Below are 16718 nucleotides of genomic sequence, written 5' to 3'. Positions count from 1 at the left end.
TTTGACATTGCCTAGTTAGTCCGTTTTAAATTACATAGAATTTTATAATTAAGACAATAAATTATAAAAAAATATTTATAATTTTGTTTTTTAATTTGTGTATTATAATTATTAATATTTAACGAGATGTTGTATTTCAAATGTAAAGTATCTTATATGACACCACATGCTTTAGTGAGGTACGGCTCTCAGTAGTGCGATTCATAACTAAGACGATTTATGATCATTTTAAGGGAAAATTCTGCCAATTCAGTACATCAACGAAAAAACGATATAGAAACTGATGATAAAATGTAGTGAAGATGAATTGATGAACATCCTTTCAAGAATAGTTTTGTTTGCTTAGAAGGTATCGAAAGCTATTCCCATATGACAAATATTTTCTGTTATTAAGTCAATCTATAATCTTTTGATATATTTCTTAAAAAAAACTTTATCTTTAAGCTTTTGCTAAGTTTTCCGAACAAACATTCATGAGTGAATTGCAAAGAAGGAACCATTAATCGCTAGTCATTTAGTTAATATGCAAATCCTTCAATAATAAATATTTTCAATAAGTGCGCTTAAAGTTTTATTAAACAAGTTTCCATTTGCATGAAATTAAATAAGTTTTCTCACAAACTTCATATATTCACTTTTAATGGAATTTTTCGCGATTTTAATAGAAAAATTGCAGGTGTAGAAACTTAACTGCGATGCAATAATAAGCGCGAGTATATCACTTAGCCGCCTTCCGAAAAAAATTGAAGAATGGAACCTTCTTAAAGTTTTTATTTTCCTTTAAGGACCAAAAAAAAAATGGAAAAAATATTATTGTTTATAAGCAGTTCCGACAAAAGTCAGCAAGTAAAAAAGTGATGAAGAATTATGATGCTCCACCTAAAGAGTGCAGTACTAGGTACTTGGAATTGTAGGTTCGAGTCAAGTGTGCTAGGGTAACGCATAACCAAAACAACAACAAAAACAAAAACAATCAAAGGATCTGAGACCGTAGTTCTGCAAAAACTGAAACTGGGTTAATGCTTGTTTATTGCTGATGCTTCAACACCAACTTAAGTAGTTGCAATGTCATCATCCTCGCAGGACTTTTTTCACATTGCAACTTTACTTTAAGTTTCTTCACTTTTTTTATCAAATTCTTTTTTTTTGTTTGGATTTTTTTTCATTTTGCCTATTTAATTGCAGAAAGAAGAGCTTGTGCTTAATGCGCTAACTTGGCTTACTTAGGTTTTACACGTTTTTTTGTTGTTGTCATTGTTGCTGTGATAGTCACTGTTACCGTTGGCAATTCCCCCAGCCCATTTTCATTACTTTTGGTATAAAGCCTTTAATTGGATTGCAGCAACTTGTTGTTGTATCGCCAGCAGGTTGGTTTGGGTATTATTTTCTTGGTGTCCTTTGAGGTGAGTGCGTTTCGAACAAAGTTGCAGAAAAGTTGACCTGCAACAATTTCTGTAGTCGCGTATTCTTAAAGTTTGTCGTCGTCGTTGTCGTCGTCATCATCTTCCTCATCGTCAACTGCAGCCAACAACATCCAAGAATTGCAACTTGCAATTCAGCAAATGCTGTTAAGTTTAGCGCGAAAGTTATCCGGCGCAGTAAATTAATTATGAATTAAAAACTGCATATTTACTGCTTAAACAACTTCAACTCAAATTGTTGCAGAATTTTTGAAAATTTGTGAAATTCAACTCACAATTGCCAACTTTAATGTCGTCATTTAGTTTAAGTGCGTGGCAACAAAAATAAATATTTTTTTAAGTTTTACTAAAGTTTTCACAAGGATATAAGATTCATGCGACGTTGAGGTTTATTTTCTCCTCGCTTATATTTCAGAACTGCAATAAATTCCACATGTTACACATTGAAACAATGAAATACGATTTTACGAAAAAAAAAAAAACAAAATAAAAATGTAAAAAATATATATTCAAAGGAATAAAGAATAAAATTGTGTTTAAAAAATTGCGACAGGAATGCTTGCAAATATTTAAAATTGTCACAAAATTTACTGAAACTTACTTTAGTACATTTAAATAGAAATTTATTCAGAATTTATAGAGTAAAATATTGTTTTAAAATTGAGAAAATAATAATTGGAAGTTAGGTAAAGTGGAAGACAGATCGAGTCCACCTCAATTAGCACGTAATTGTTGGCAGAAGAATGAGCATATTAGAACCAGCTGGATATACCATATTCATAAATGTAAGTACATATATGGTCAATGTTGAAAATATAGTCGAGTGTGTTCAAGAATGGGGCTTCCAAGTGCTTAAACCTAGTTCTCAAGTAATAGTAATTGGTTCCATATACAACTACAGTTAAGTTTATGTATATATATGTATATATAGCACTTATATATAGCATAAACTACTTAAGGATCTACGTTTATATGCAATTTAGAGATTTATTGATATTCATAGATGGGAAAAGAAGGCTGTCCTTGTATGTATTTAACAAACTAATTTAAAGTGTAAAATTTTTTCACTTCATTTACTCATGTCATCTAAAAATTCTTATATTTCGTTATTGTTTTTTTCACAATAGAAGTTCCGAAATATCTTTACATATTCATCTACTCATATTACTGTCCCCTAAAGGTATGCAACAAAACTGTAAAATGTCCATTTAGCTAAATTGCATTAAAATGAATTAAGCATTTTGTACGCAATAATGCTAAAGCAATTAAGATTTTTTTGTATGTTCAAGTGTGTGTGTTTGTTGCGCATACTAGCATACTAATACAGTCAGATAGCGGCATGCATCATGCCAATTTTGTTATTTGCAGTTACAGTTACCAACTCATACAATATCCAACCACAAAGCTAATAAAACTGTCAACCGAAAAATTTTATTGCCATTCAAATGGGCGCCCTCCGCCTCATTCAGGCCAACAAAATGTCTGCGTCAACGCACATGTCAGCCGCAAAAATGACAATAAGTTTGATATTTTAAACGCGCACGTATGCTTGCATAAATGTGCATGTATTGTGAATATGTGTATATGTGCATATGTGTTAGTGATTGAGTATTTTCGTGCTTATGGCATTTACAAGCAAATTTATGAAGTGACTTTTTGTTGGAAATTAATGGCACGCAATTTTATCAATGCATTATGTAGTAAAGGCATTTCGGTGCATTTTGTTAAGCGCTCTAAACGCCACTGCAACTGCCACAACCACTGCCATTGCCATTTATGACAAATAGAACATTTTGAAGTATTTCTCTGAATTGGCTTTTAGTTGTTGCAAATGTAGTAGCACCCGCACGTTTGTGTGTGCTTTTAGGCGCCTAAATTTAATGCTTTTTAACTTTACGTTTTTTTTGACAGAGTGTTGGTTGGATTCCTTTTTTACGCTTCCGTACACATTCCGATCTACTGTGAAAAGTATTGCAAATATGTAACTTGCATGCGAGTTAGTCAATTTGTGTTGCATATGTGCAGGCGCCATTGTCGCGGTGGTAAGTGGCACCATTGTCGGAAGATTGCAAACGGAGAACGCGATTTACAGCATTTTTACAAGTAGAGTTCATTGCCCACTTTGACAAAATCATAAATTTCATGTTGCGGCTGTGTCGTGCGGTGCGGTTGCATTTCGAACAAAATGGTTTTTTACAACTTTTCGCTGGCTGTGGCAGCTGTCAACGCGACCAAGTTGCCGTTGCGCTTACTTCCCGTTGTGGATTTTTCAAATATTTTCCAGATTTTTATTCGTCTTGTAAGGTTTTTATTTGCGGTTCAAGTTTTGAAACGAAAAGTGCGTAATAACACATTGTAGTAATTTATTTCACACTGCATACTTTAAGGCGTCATGATATAAGAAATTAAAAATAAATAATTACATGGGGTAAAATCAACAGAAACATTTACACAGAGGGGGAATAAATGAAAAAGGAGGAGTATGTTAAGGTGCTGTCTTCAAAATTCTGTAAGAAAATAAAAGGAGTGATAGCAAAGTACTTGATTTTTAAAAAATGTGAAAATTGTGGGTGTTAATGGTTTGTTTTAATATTTTCTTATAATATCGCTAGGGCGAAAGAGCTTGTTAAAATTTCAATATCAAAAATTAAAACCTTTATATTTCAAAACATATTTGAGAGCATATTAAATGAAATCATACTATTCTGGTCAAGGAGAGTTACACACCCGTCTGAACTATTTTTACTTTCATATTACATTATGTTTTAAATTATTTACATATATAAAGTATTTTTATATCTAAAGACACATTTTTTAATTTTTTTGTTTGATAATAACTTGCAGCTGTTACTGCATATATCAGAAGAGGCCACTACAATCAAAATGTAACGTATGGAAAATTTGTTATGTGTCTCATGTCCTCTTAACAGCCTTTAACCTTTGCAACAGATTGTTCCAGAATAAAATATTAAAAATTTTATACATAAACAAACAGGATATGTGTAGGCTAGTCACAAAAAGGTTAGTCACTGCACGGAAAGTGTGGAAATTGAAAAAAAAAGAAAAAGTAAGTGAACATTTGATATGAACACTGAATGGATGAATATGAACACTACATAATTTAATATTCCTGTATTTGTTTTCAAAAGTTTTATATTAAATTATTTCGAATACATGTACTTTAAGCAGTATTTTATATACTTTAAAATTTTAAAATTTTAAAATCTTAAGACTAAAATTAAGCAGTTCAGTGAAAGTAAAATTGGACAACTTATCATTTTCAAGAAGCTAAGATGACATTGTTTTTATCTTTCGTTGTTGTCTAAATCAATGCCACTTACTTGGTGGACTATTTGATTGGAGTATCCATCAATATGTAGTATTATGTCTATGTGTGCTCAGCCTTTGATAGTGATTTCTGGGAAATTCGCTTGAACTCTATTTAATGCGGAATTCAAAGAAAATTTTATTCACCATTTTATTGGAATTTATTTTATTTTTTCTTGGGATATTTTCTCAGTTCAAAAACATGATTTCAATTTAATTTTTTTTGGTTACGCAAATATTCCATCTGTTGTTGTTATTAAAGCGCTGTTTTATGTTAAAACTTTTGTGCTACAAACGAAAACACACACAAGACATCGCTCCCAGCATGTGTGGCATAAATGAATGTTTCCTGCAACTTCGCCACATTTTGTCAATTTTAATTCTTTTTAAAATGAAAATTCATATGTTAACAGCAATTTTTCGGAATTTTCTTAATGTTTTTATGAATATTTTAAGCCGCGCTTGAAGTTGAAACATGTTTGTGTTTGCAAATGTTAAGTAGTAGCGGAGACGGCGCTCGCTGCATAATTCCACTGCAGTTATAAAATATGCAGTAGGCAAATTGCGCCCCGAAGTATGCAACAAGAAGCGCTGAAAAAGAAAGCACCACAGTTTCGGCAAAGCGTGATCAGGCTTTGCACACATTTTCTCGTCGTGCAAATGTATCTGTAGTGTATCTGAAGTTGAAGTTCTTTTCAAAGAAATTTCAACGCTGCTATGCAACGCAAATATGAACATGCACTCACATGTGAGCCTCAGTGTACTTGAAGTGCAGTTATGCACACTGCGAGATTTTGCATCAAGTTTGGCAAATGCTTGTATCTTTGTTTTAAAATTTCTTTAAGTAGTAGTTTATGCAAATGCTGTGGAAATTTTTTGAAAAAGTTTAAGTCTTTCAGTTATGGAAATAAGTTTTATTATATAGGAGAAAATATGTGTACTAGTAAATAACTCTTATGTAGTGTGAGAGTAGCATTCCACGCAAAGCCTTTAAGAGATACATTTTAAATAAACATTTCTTTGTTATGAAATTATAAAAAACTGCTTTCGGTGGAAATTATATAACAATAGGTCTGGTATACTTGAAGGGAGCCCAAATTAAAGGAACGCCATCTGGAAGAGTTTTTCAAAGAAACACATTCTGAAATACTCGTATATAGTAAATAATATATTGAATACATTTGTACATAGACCATATAGGTTTATCACTGCTTGACAATTCCATATCTTCGGAAATAGTTGAAATAAGGAAAATGTAAACAAGAATAATAAATTTAGTTTCGTAAAACTGAGTCTGAGGGTACTGACACAAAAAGAGACTAATTATTTAAATTTTGATGTGAACTTATTATGCAAGCTATATTGTTTGCTATGTCATTTGCTTTGCTTTAAGCAAATGTAAATGTATAAACGTATATCCACCGCAGTTTAGAGTATCAAAGAAAGCCAATACATACACTTTTTACATATGCTGAGTTCGGGTAAACATTCCTATTAATATATGAGTAGCTAAGGAGTGCTAGCATTTATTTCAATGCACAACTTGAGTCACGTCATACTAATCTATGATCTTGGAACAATCAGCTAAGCACCCAAATCAGACTTTTAGAAGTCTAATATCTAACGCACGATCAAATGACGTTAGCTGGCTACACTGTCAAAAATAAAACTGATTACTGTAGCACTATGCACTACTGTAGTTATTCGCTACTGCGTCCCAATAATTACTGTAGTGAAAGTGATTGTGGTGAAAGTAGTGAGCTGCTGTAGCCAGTGATTGTAGTTTTAACGTGCATTGCGGAAATTTTCATTGCGACCTGAAGATCTATTGTACCCCCTTAATGGATCTGTTGATTATATGTAGCACTTCTAATTTTTACTATACCGTAAAAACGGTGCTTTTTTTGTAAAAATATTCAGTTTAAATTTTTGCTACATCAAATTTTGTTTGCTGAACTTATGTTCAAGTTAAAATATATTATGTCTAGAAAAACTTAACAACTTGAAGTTCAAATAAACGTTTACTTCTTGTAGTGAACGAGTATTAAACTATGTGTTTAAATACTAACCCAAAGTTATACACTCACAAACTGGCATAGAAATGCACTTGAGTGCATAAAGTGCATGCAATATGAGCTGCACTTGATTTTGACTACAACTTGCGGTCGTATCTATGCTAAAGTTTTAGATACTTTTTTGTTGGAAGTAGCATTACAACCACTGTTTCTTATTACTTAACAACTAATACACATACACTACGAAATTCACAAACAAGCTGAGATACACTTAAAAAAATTTGTATACATTAGCATTAGGAAAAACTTAACTTGCGTGCAAGCAGCTAGAATTTCTTGATGAAAGTGCAGTTAAAGTTTGTATAAAAGTTTCTGTTTAAAACTGAAAGTGAAAGAGCATATTTAAAATGCTTACTGACTTTCTTCCACAACTTCTACACCTCTCCTCCGCCTTGCCGCAAGTGCAAGTTGCAAGTGAGTATTTTGTGTGGTCGTGTCATTTTGTTTCTCCATGTTTACAACTCATAATACCAGATTTGGGTTAGATTGAAAACTCTTTTAACAAGCCATGCTAAAGGTCAGTTGCATATTATTTTGCTATTTAAATAGAATTTTTAATGAATTCTGCAGTTGGTAATGTAAATCTAAGCTAAACAAAATTTGACCCACATGGCGTATGAGTTACATAGAATTTCTAAACAAACAGAAACGAATATTGCAAATATTTTTGTTGTTATTTTATTGCAATATTGTTGTAGTTTTGTTGTAAGAGCAAAAATTTACTCTTACTGAAAATGCATTAATATAAATAAATTTGGACATTATTTCATTTATTTATTTACATTATTCTGCTATTTAATAAAGTTAATGTATATTTTCGTTTCAAATGTTCTTGTTTAAATAATTTGCTTAATACAAATAGGGACATGAAAACTTTAAAAGCACAAAGTTATTAATAAATAATTAATTGAATGTTATTTACTCTTCCAGTGATAGTCACAAAAATGATATTTTCAAAAGAAAAATATTATAATATACATTTAACATGAAATTTTCGTTGCATAAATGGAAAATATTATTTGAAGAGATTTAGAAAATTTTATTATTAAAATTAATCTCAAAATTAATTTAAATATTTGAGTTGTTTTTTTCCAGTTTTATTTATTCGAGTTATATTTTAAAATTTGAAGGATATCAAGAAAAATTAAGGTTTCACTCTTATATCCATTATTTGCATATACTTAATTTCCTACCACACAGTAGATAAGATTTTTTTCCAATTCCTTATGAAGCACTTTGAATCCTGACAGCATAAAATGCAGCTGAGGAATGCCAATGAATCTACATTTCTTAATACTTGCTTATATTAGGTTTCATACATTCATCGAATGTAAATTCCTCGACATAAGGGTAAGAGCGTATTATACCTTGTAATTAACTAATAAGGACGTGTGCGAGTTAGGCTAAGTTGCGTTCTAAATGAGGGAAATTCTAAGATGAGCCGATAATGTAGTGATGTGTCGATACGTGTTGATAAATGGCTAAATGTGTGCAGTGCAAAAAATCCCAAAAAATCTCTCATTTGATTTAGCATCAACTTAGCCTAACTCGCACACGACCTAAGTCGTGAAAATTATAAGCGAGTTTTTAAAACAGTTTTTTAAAACACCACAAATATCTTATTTTGTATGTACACAATAGAGCATAGGGCCTCACAGACACTATAAATATACTCCCTATTAAACAGCTTCAATTTTTTCGCAATACAATAGGCATAATGATGATAACCAAATTTTATATACGAAATACAGAAAACAGTATAGGAAAACAGAAAATAGCAGAAGTTCACAATCTCTACCATAAAGAGAAGAAACCAAACTTTTGAGTCCAATATTAGTAACCAAATCAGGCATTCGACATGACGTGTTGCTTCACAAACGCTTTTGAACCATCAAGTTATAAAAATAAAGAACCAACATTCATCGGACATTACAGACCAGGAGAGTTCTAAAAACATCGAAATGGGAAACATAGAACAATTTGTTTTGAGTCAATATATCATCATCCAACATAATGACAGCCCCAACTATCTCAAAGAGTATGCTGCATCTATGAAAGATTGCTGGGATTGATGTATTGACCTCGATGGGATCTATTTTGATTGGAGTTAAAGACCATATCTGAATCAAGGTACAAAAAATGTTTGAGGAACTGTTACAGTAGTTGGAAGGCACTCGAAGTAATTGTATTGCACTCAAGGAGATCTTATTTTTTAATAGTAAATTCATATATTTTCTTATATATCTTTCCGACGTTCTCCAAACTATTCTAGAGTCAAAGATATTTAAAATTTAGGCATATAACACATTATCTTTAACTACGGTACTATGATTTTTATTTCATGCTATTGGACGCTTTTCTCATTTACTCTATCAGTGAAGAGGTCTTCAGTTAAATCACTCTCACAATTGATTGAATACTTTAATTAGGCAGCAGCCGTTTTAAAGTCGTCGTGAAGGCCTCCTTAAAGTTTATTAAATTTTAAAATTAGAAAAATTTGTATGAAGACAACTTGAAAAATTGTCAACAAATCAAGCACAGTTGCTTGCACATCAAGACACAAACACAGAAAAGCACACACACACAATATCCTGTAGTTTAGAGGAGTACGCAAATGTATAGAAGCCGTCCGAAAACTTTGCAGACAGTCATCCAGTCATCAAGGCAGCTAGACAATTTTTAACGGAAAAGGTATGTTACCATACCAGTTACAAAATCAAAGAGTAGCGGAAATGAAGTTCTGAACTTGAGCAGAACGGATGTGAGCAGTAAAACAAGTTGACAGTTGTGCTCGACACACTGCAGGACATGCGGCTTCGGTGTTTGAGAAATTATTTTTCGATATGAAATGCAGCCATTTGCAATAGAATATCGCAAAACAACACCAAGGAGTCGTGTTTTTATAAATAAATTCTCTTCTTTCCATCACAATCCTGAATACTAAATACACAAGTAATTCAGCACCCTGAAGGCGGGGGTTGAACAGGGGCTTTTAAATTGTGTGTGCTTATGATAGTTTCTTTGGCTTCACATAAAATTCATAAAAATCACTTCAAGCAATAATTCACTAGTTTTTTGGTAAAAATATTTAACAAACTATTTTATTAAACATTACAAAAATTTATGAAGCAACAACAAATGCGGAAACCGAGCTGGAAAGTTTAAAAAATTCCGCATTGTTTCGAAGCATAAAAAGTGCCTTGGATTAAATATGCAGAAACCGTTTGAGTTCAATTCGAGATAAAAGCAAATTTGTTCTATTTTTTGGGGGGAAGGGGTTATTTAGGTTTGCAGTGGCGTTGGGTCCTTCCGTTGCGTATGCGGAGCCAATGCGTTAAAAGTGACTATTTATGGATTTAAATGAAAAGTTTCTCATACTGCGAAAAAGGATACTTGCCAACACAACACATTTTTTGCTGCATAGTTTTATTCTTGTTTTGTGGATTTTTGCTTAATGTTTTTCCTCTCGAACTGAAAAACAAAGCATTTCTCTTTCATTAGCACAAAAATATTTAACAAAAATCAAAATTTTATGTTCCACAAGAATTTCTAAAGTTGAACTTTTCCAATTTGTGAAGTTTGGCTTTGAAAGTTTGAAGCCATAATAATGCAGCAGCTTCAGCTGACTAAGTCTTTTGTGAATTAAAGAAATTAAAATACATTAATAAATTAATGAAATAATTTGGTAATAATATTGAATTAAATAAAATTGACTTTACCTTGATATATATACACTTCTGGGAATATATAACCCAGAAGGGAAAAAGGTGAGTTCTACAAAATTTCGAATACAGAATTTATTTAACCAAACTGATGTTGCACAATAAATAACACATTTTTAAAAGATATTATAAATACTACTATATTTTTTTATTAAATCTCATTTTTTGTTCATTTTCATATCATCAACCGTTGTTTTAATATTGCAGGGCCGTAATCAGTACTTCTGACTATTGGCTAAATTACATTCAACCATGAACCAATCTAAGTAAATTATTTGGAGAAAAACAAATTTTGAACTTAACTGTTGGCTTAAAGTAGGTTAAACAAGCTTAAATTAAGATTAAAATCATTCAATAATCACATATTTCGTATTGTGATGCTTCAAATATTTTCATGGACTGTCGTTCTCAAATCTTGGTCTTCCACGTGAAGTAAAAGAGATCTTAAGACTTCAGTATCTGTATCAAGTCGTAGTAACATAGTAACGTTGTTCAAGATGTTCAGGTGGCTTTCTTTGTAGTCCTGAATGAGCACGTAGGAAGAGCTTTAATTTAGCTCTTATTTATTGTGTACAGTCCAGTTTGAATATACCAAACAGGTTTCCTTAGTTCTCCAGAAAGTAAGCGATCTGGAGGTTTGCTGAAACCGAAAAGCTTTTTGTATCATATCTCACGAAATTTACCTACTATGACGAACCGACCTTAAGCTCTTAGTCTGAATGGTCCAAACTTTTGAAACACTGAGCCTAATACTTCATTACAATTCTGTGATCAGAGATTTATCACATTTTACATTTCACGATCATTGAATGGTTTCTGATCTGCAATGATAATCATTTAATAATTATCCAAAAGCCTTTGACTTAATGCCCACTTATGTAAATTAATCAGATAATTGTGTACTCGAATTATTAATTATAAAAGGTTTGAAATGATATCGAGTTTTATTTCAGGGCTAGAAACCGCATTGATCGTGTCCCACATTTTTATGGCTCACGATGTATATTTGTAATCCCTTAACATATATACAGTTGTTCGATATAGAAAATAATAAATGAATGTAGTGACATATTGATTCAATTTAGGTCAACATCTCTTGTAATTTCCATTCATAATAGCCCCAAAGGGGACTATTTGGAAATAGCTGTTATATTTTGCAAGATTCTTAAAATTTTTTAATCGCTTTAAATAAGTTGTGACTGAAATATTAATTACTTCTTAATTGTTTCTCTTCGAGTTGATTTTAATGATGGTTGATTCAGTTGCTCTTGATTCACGACTTTTTAAATTTTAAAATTTAAGATGAATTTATTGCAACAGAATTTTTTAATCAATATACGCACTACGTTGTTCTGGTGTTTCGTTTTCTAGGCTTGCAGTTAGCAAAGTCTTTGTTATGATAATAATAACAAATATACGCACTAAGTCTAGATCTAATACGACAAGAGTTTGGTTTTAATGTGATGATTTTTTTTTAAACTCAACTGTAAGATGAAACCCTCAGTTCACCACTTGTAGCAAGTTAGGACTTAATCTGGCGATACATAGAAAACTATATGCCAAGATATACCAATGAATACATTGTAACTCAACTTTGGATATTAACTGAGATTATACTTATAACGACTTCAGTTTGTTCACTTTTATTAAATTATTTTATTGTCTCACATCTTAATCCACATACGAGTACACTCATTAAATGAAAGTTTTTACAAAATCCAATTCGTCATAGAACAATTAATTAATTTTAGGAGTTCTTATTATTGTCATGAAAATGTTTTCATTGTCATTTATTACGAAACTTAATCACTCTTATAACTCGCCTACCCATGCCTCTGTCCTTTAAGATCTTCCATGGCCAATGGTTTGTATTCTGACCACAAAACAATATCTAAACACGACTACATGATGGCGCAGCAGTTGACATACTAAATAAATACGATGGCAGTATGGAATTCACATCGTCGGTTCGAAGGACACCACAGATTCATTAAAGTACAATAAGCGATAAAAATACTAAATTACTTATAGTAATTTTATAACATTCATAAAATAGGCAGAACGGTATGAAAATCATTCCGACGTCGTGAACATCGAGTGCGGGGTGAGATGGTAGAGCAGAGTAATTGGTGCCTCATAAATTGAAACAATGTTGGCAACAGTGTAGCAGTGTTGTTAGCAACTCAAAAAGCGGAAGAAGGAAGTAACAGGCAATTTGCCTTCAATGACAAAAGGTAACAGCAAGTAACGTGCAGCGACAAAATCACCAGACAAAGTGGCAACACTACCAGCGATTTCATATGAAATTATTGTGTTATTAAGCAAAGTAGAACGGCAAGGGTTGCACCCATGTTTATTAGTCGTATGCGCTAAAATAAAGTACTTGTGAAAGTACTATAAAAGAACCGCTGTTGGTGGTACGCTGAAGTGAAGCGGGTAGTGGAGGGGTAGTGGCAGGAACAGCATAAACTGTGAAATGTTTCTCTGCAACAAATTGCATTATCGGTACAGGCGTATATACCCATTACAGATACGTGGATGTAGGCAACAAGGCAACCGTGCACCCATGCACCCATGCAATGGCACGACGACACATAAATAGGCTATAGTTACACACTTTCGTAATTTAGTGTAATTTCGACGTAGTAGGAACTACACGCAGTGTGTGTTTGCTGTTAACCATAGAATGCGGCCGCCTCGGGGTGCAATTGGTGGTAGTGCATGGGTAGCACTTTTTAAGGGTTGCAATTGGTTACGCGGCATGTGGCATATAAATTTTGATTTTTATTTTTATTTTTATTCACGACAAGGAATACGATTTTAAATATTTGAGTAGTTGCTATTGCATTACCCTTGCTGCTCTTTGCCACTTAACTTTACTTTATTTATGCATGAAAGTGGATGGAATTGGTTATTATATAAATTATTATGCCAATCCAGCTTGATTATTTTCTGACGGCTGCTCCATACGAAAAATGCGATTATGAATTTTAAAGTAAAGTAATTTTTTGCTTCAAAAGTCAATAACATTTTCAAGTGTAGTTATTTTTCAATCATCCTTAATACAGTTTAATTGAAAAGTGACACAGTACACTGACCGGGGTTCATGTTAAATTAAAACTATCTGAGTGAAACTATGATTACTGCACGAAAATGTGTTTATTATATAATATTGATTTTATCTGAACAGTAATGATCAAAAATATTTGCGTCTTACTCTGTATAATTGATTTAACTGAGAGGCGCAGTATATGCTAGATACGTTTCCCTAGATAAGATCACTGATTAGTTTCAGTGATGGATTAATTAAATCCAAAAAAGGGAAGCGCTCATATTTTTAAAAATTAGCAGATCAAACAATGCACAGCAAAATCTACCATCAAGCAATTTTAAGCCTTCCAAAACAAACCACATCAGAGATAAGTACAAAGTTATAAGTATAGCCATTTTCATTGGCTGTCAAGCTGTAATTATAGTTAATCTGTCTTTCATCTTTAAATTAAAACTAGTAATTTGATGAAAAGCGGATATCGTCCAGCTGAAAAAGTTCAGTAACATCACGCATATCTGGGTTTTCGGTCATAAGAAGATTGAATAGATAAAAAAATAAAAAGGTTTAGCTTAACTTGGTGATTCTATAGATTTCTTTTAGATTTAACAGCTTACCTTTCCTCGGCGGCTCTTAAGTAAGGCACCTGTCATAAATTTCTTCAGCTAACTAATAAGAAATTATAGTTATTCATGACATCTCTGACATTTCACTTGAAGAACAATAAAATAAAGTGCTAGGAACTTATTGACAGGCATACTTTCTTCCATTTTATTAAGCTAACTAATATAAGGTGTACATCACTCACAACATGTTGATATGGTTTCCGTCTAATTAGCGTTTGATAGTAGAAGTATCAATTCCACTTTCATTGGATAGCTTCTAAAAGGTATAAGTCAATCATAATATATGTGACAATTTGATATGTGTCAATTTGGCCGTTGTTCAATAAGAACGATTCCTGGGATCTTATTAGCAACGACAAGAATCTCTACTTTTTTGGATGTACAGTAATAGGCACAAGTACTGACAATATTTGTGACATCATAAACGATTTGTCGTTCATAGAACAAGATCAGGTCTGGTTAATTTATAAACAGGGACTGTATCATTATTCACAGAACTTTAAAGTCATTGGTAAGAGAACGAACACTGTGTTCACACATAGCATAAACTTAAGATATTAATTGACACTAACTTCGACACCTCTCTATGTTCATCGCCATCTTCCTTAAATACTAATATACTCTTTGAAGTGCGCTTAATATTCGGCAAGTTTTTACTAAAGTTGCTTCAATATACCTACATTTCCCATTTCAATATCGAAAACATTATTTAATTTGAATATATCATTTCGTTGTGAAGTAGATCACATATTTTATGTGTTAATTACCATAAAGAATGAATTGCTGGCGATTAAAAAAAAACAAAAGTGTGAACAATGAATTTTCGATGATGATGAAAAAAAAGCTCAACGAAAACTTGACCCTCTCACGTTCCAAAATAAGTTTTGACTTTGAAAAGTGACTCATTAAAAATTAATTTAAAAATGTGTTACTAAGTGTAACCGGTGTATTTGCTCAATGCAAGCAGACCCTATGACCTTTCAGCGTTTCTGCTACGAATAATAAACTTTCGACAGAAAATTGGACTAATCCACAATGCTGTCAACTTTATAAAGTTTAAAGTAAAAGTGTATAAGTAAATAAGTCGGGAAGTCGGCAAGTCGGGACGTCGGGAAGTAAGCAAGAAGGTAAGTGGGTAAGTCACGTGCGATAATTCATCTAATAAGCTTAATAATTTTCATAAACTTAAATTGCTAAAAGTTTCGTAACAAGTCCATGCGACGCTCCGAAGAAATAGCGTAACCATGAAACAGTGTTTTTAGGCGCACGCACCCATAAAGTGAACATAAAATATTGTAAATTAAATGTGATGAAGTTTTTACAGCATTTATAAACCATAACACATACTTAAAAAAAATGAAAATTTGGAAATAATTTGGCTTATTGTTTCATTGCTCTTATTACTTATTTACTACTTATACCCCTGAATGTATGTTACGATTTTGTATTTCTTCTCTAGCCATGTTTACAGTATGCATATTAATGACTTTGTGGTGATGGTTTTGTGGAATTTTTATTAAATAATCAAAAGGAAAATAAAAGAAAAATTTAAAAACTCATTTTCAATGTGGGCATAAATATTTGTTATGCGCCATCAACATTGCTATTAATGCCAAGAACCCAAACAGGCGGAGATACAGATACGGCATAATAATCATCGTTATTTCTAATAATTCCCCGCAACTTTCCGCTTATCAATTTCTCAGCACATTCATTACCATATTCATATTGCACGCTCAACTTCAACTTCAACTTCAACTTCAAATTCTAATTCAAATTCAAACTGAAATTCATTTAAAATACACGAGGAGAGTACATGGGACGTTCAGCCCGAATCCACTAATTTGGTTCCGTAAACTGGCTGTCTGAGGGTTATTTTTTTCATTCGCTTGCCACAAATTCTTTTCCGACTGCCAGTGTGCTTTTCGCTGCTGCTGCTTTGATGAGTAACGAGTAATCCTCCAAGAACGAGAAGAAAAATTAAATAATAAGACTCAGTGGCACGCACTCGTAAATTTTGTTTAGGAATTTTATATGCGTATGCGGTTAGGCCTGAAAATATGTGGGGCTGCCTTCTGTTGGGTATGGTTTGTTTCACTTTGGTTTGGTCTGGTTTTTATTTGGCTCGATTCCTGCGCACATAGATACATTTATACTCGTATATCTACGCATTTACATATTTAGAATGTTTTGACAACGTAATTTAAATTTTTCTTTCATTACATTATGCTCGCTTTTATGCATATTTTTTTTTGAAGATTGTCTCCTCTGGGCTATTAATTTAAATGCCAATTTATCCGACATATAGCACAGCTATTCGCAGCATTAGAAGGGAGAAACAGTAAGCCAAGGCTCTAGAGATTATTTGGTTTAAAATTTGGCATATGCAAAACCGTTAATTGCTTCAAGAAATTATGGGCAATTCAGTTGAATTTATTTATGGCAATCAAAGTGATATATGGCAATATAATTCTGGCCGTTAATGTTTCAATCATAAG

General features: G+C 32.3%; 1 protein-coding gene across 1 annotated transcript in view; it reads left to right on the top strand.

Annotated features, from left to right (window-relative positions):
- Positions 1–16718, top strand: part of LOC119678908 (CDK5 and ABL1 enzyme substrate 1-like) — a gene marked incomplete at its 3' end in the record, with an annotated part of 144170 nt that overhangs the window by 71421 nt on the left and 56031 nt on the right.

This window comes from Teleopsis dalmanni, chromosome 2, assembly GCF_002237135.1.
Source record: "Teleopsis dalmanni isolate 2A chromosome 2, ASM223713v2, whole genome shotgun sequence".
NCBI classification, from domain to species: domain Eukaryota; kingdom Metazoa; phylum Arthropoda; class Insecta; order Diptera; family Diopsidae; genus Teleopsis; species Teleopsis dalmanni.
Note: the sequence above shows the minus strand (reverse complement) of the source record. Positions and strands in the feature narration are given on the sequence as shown.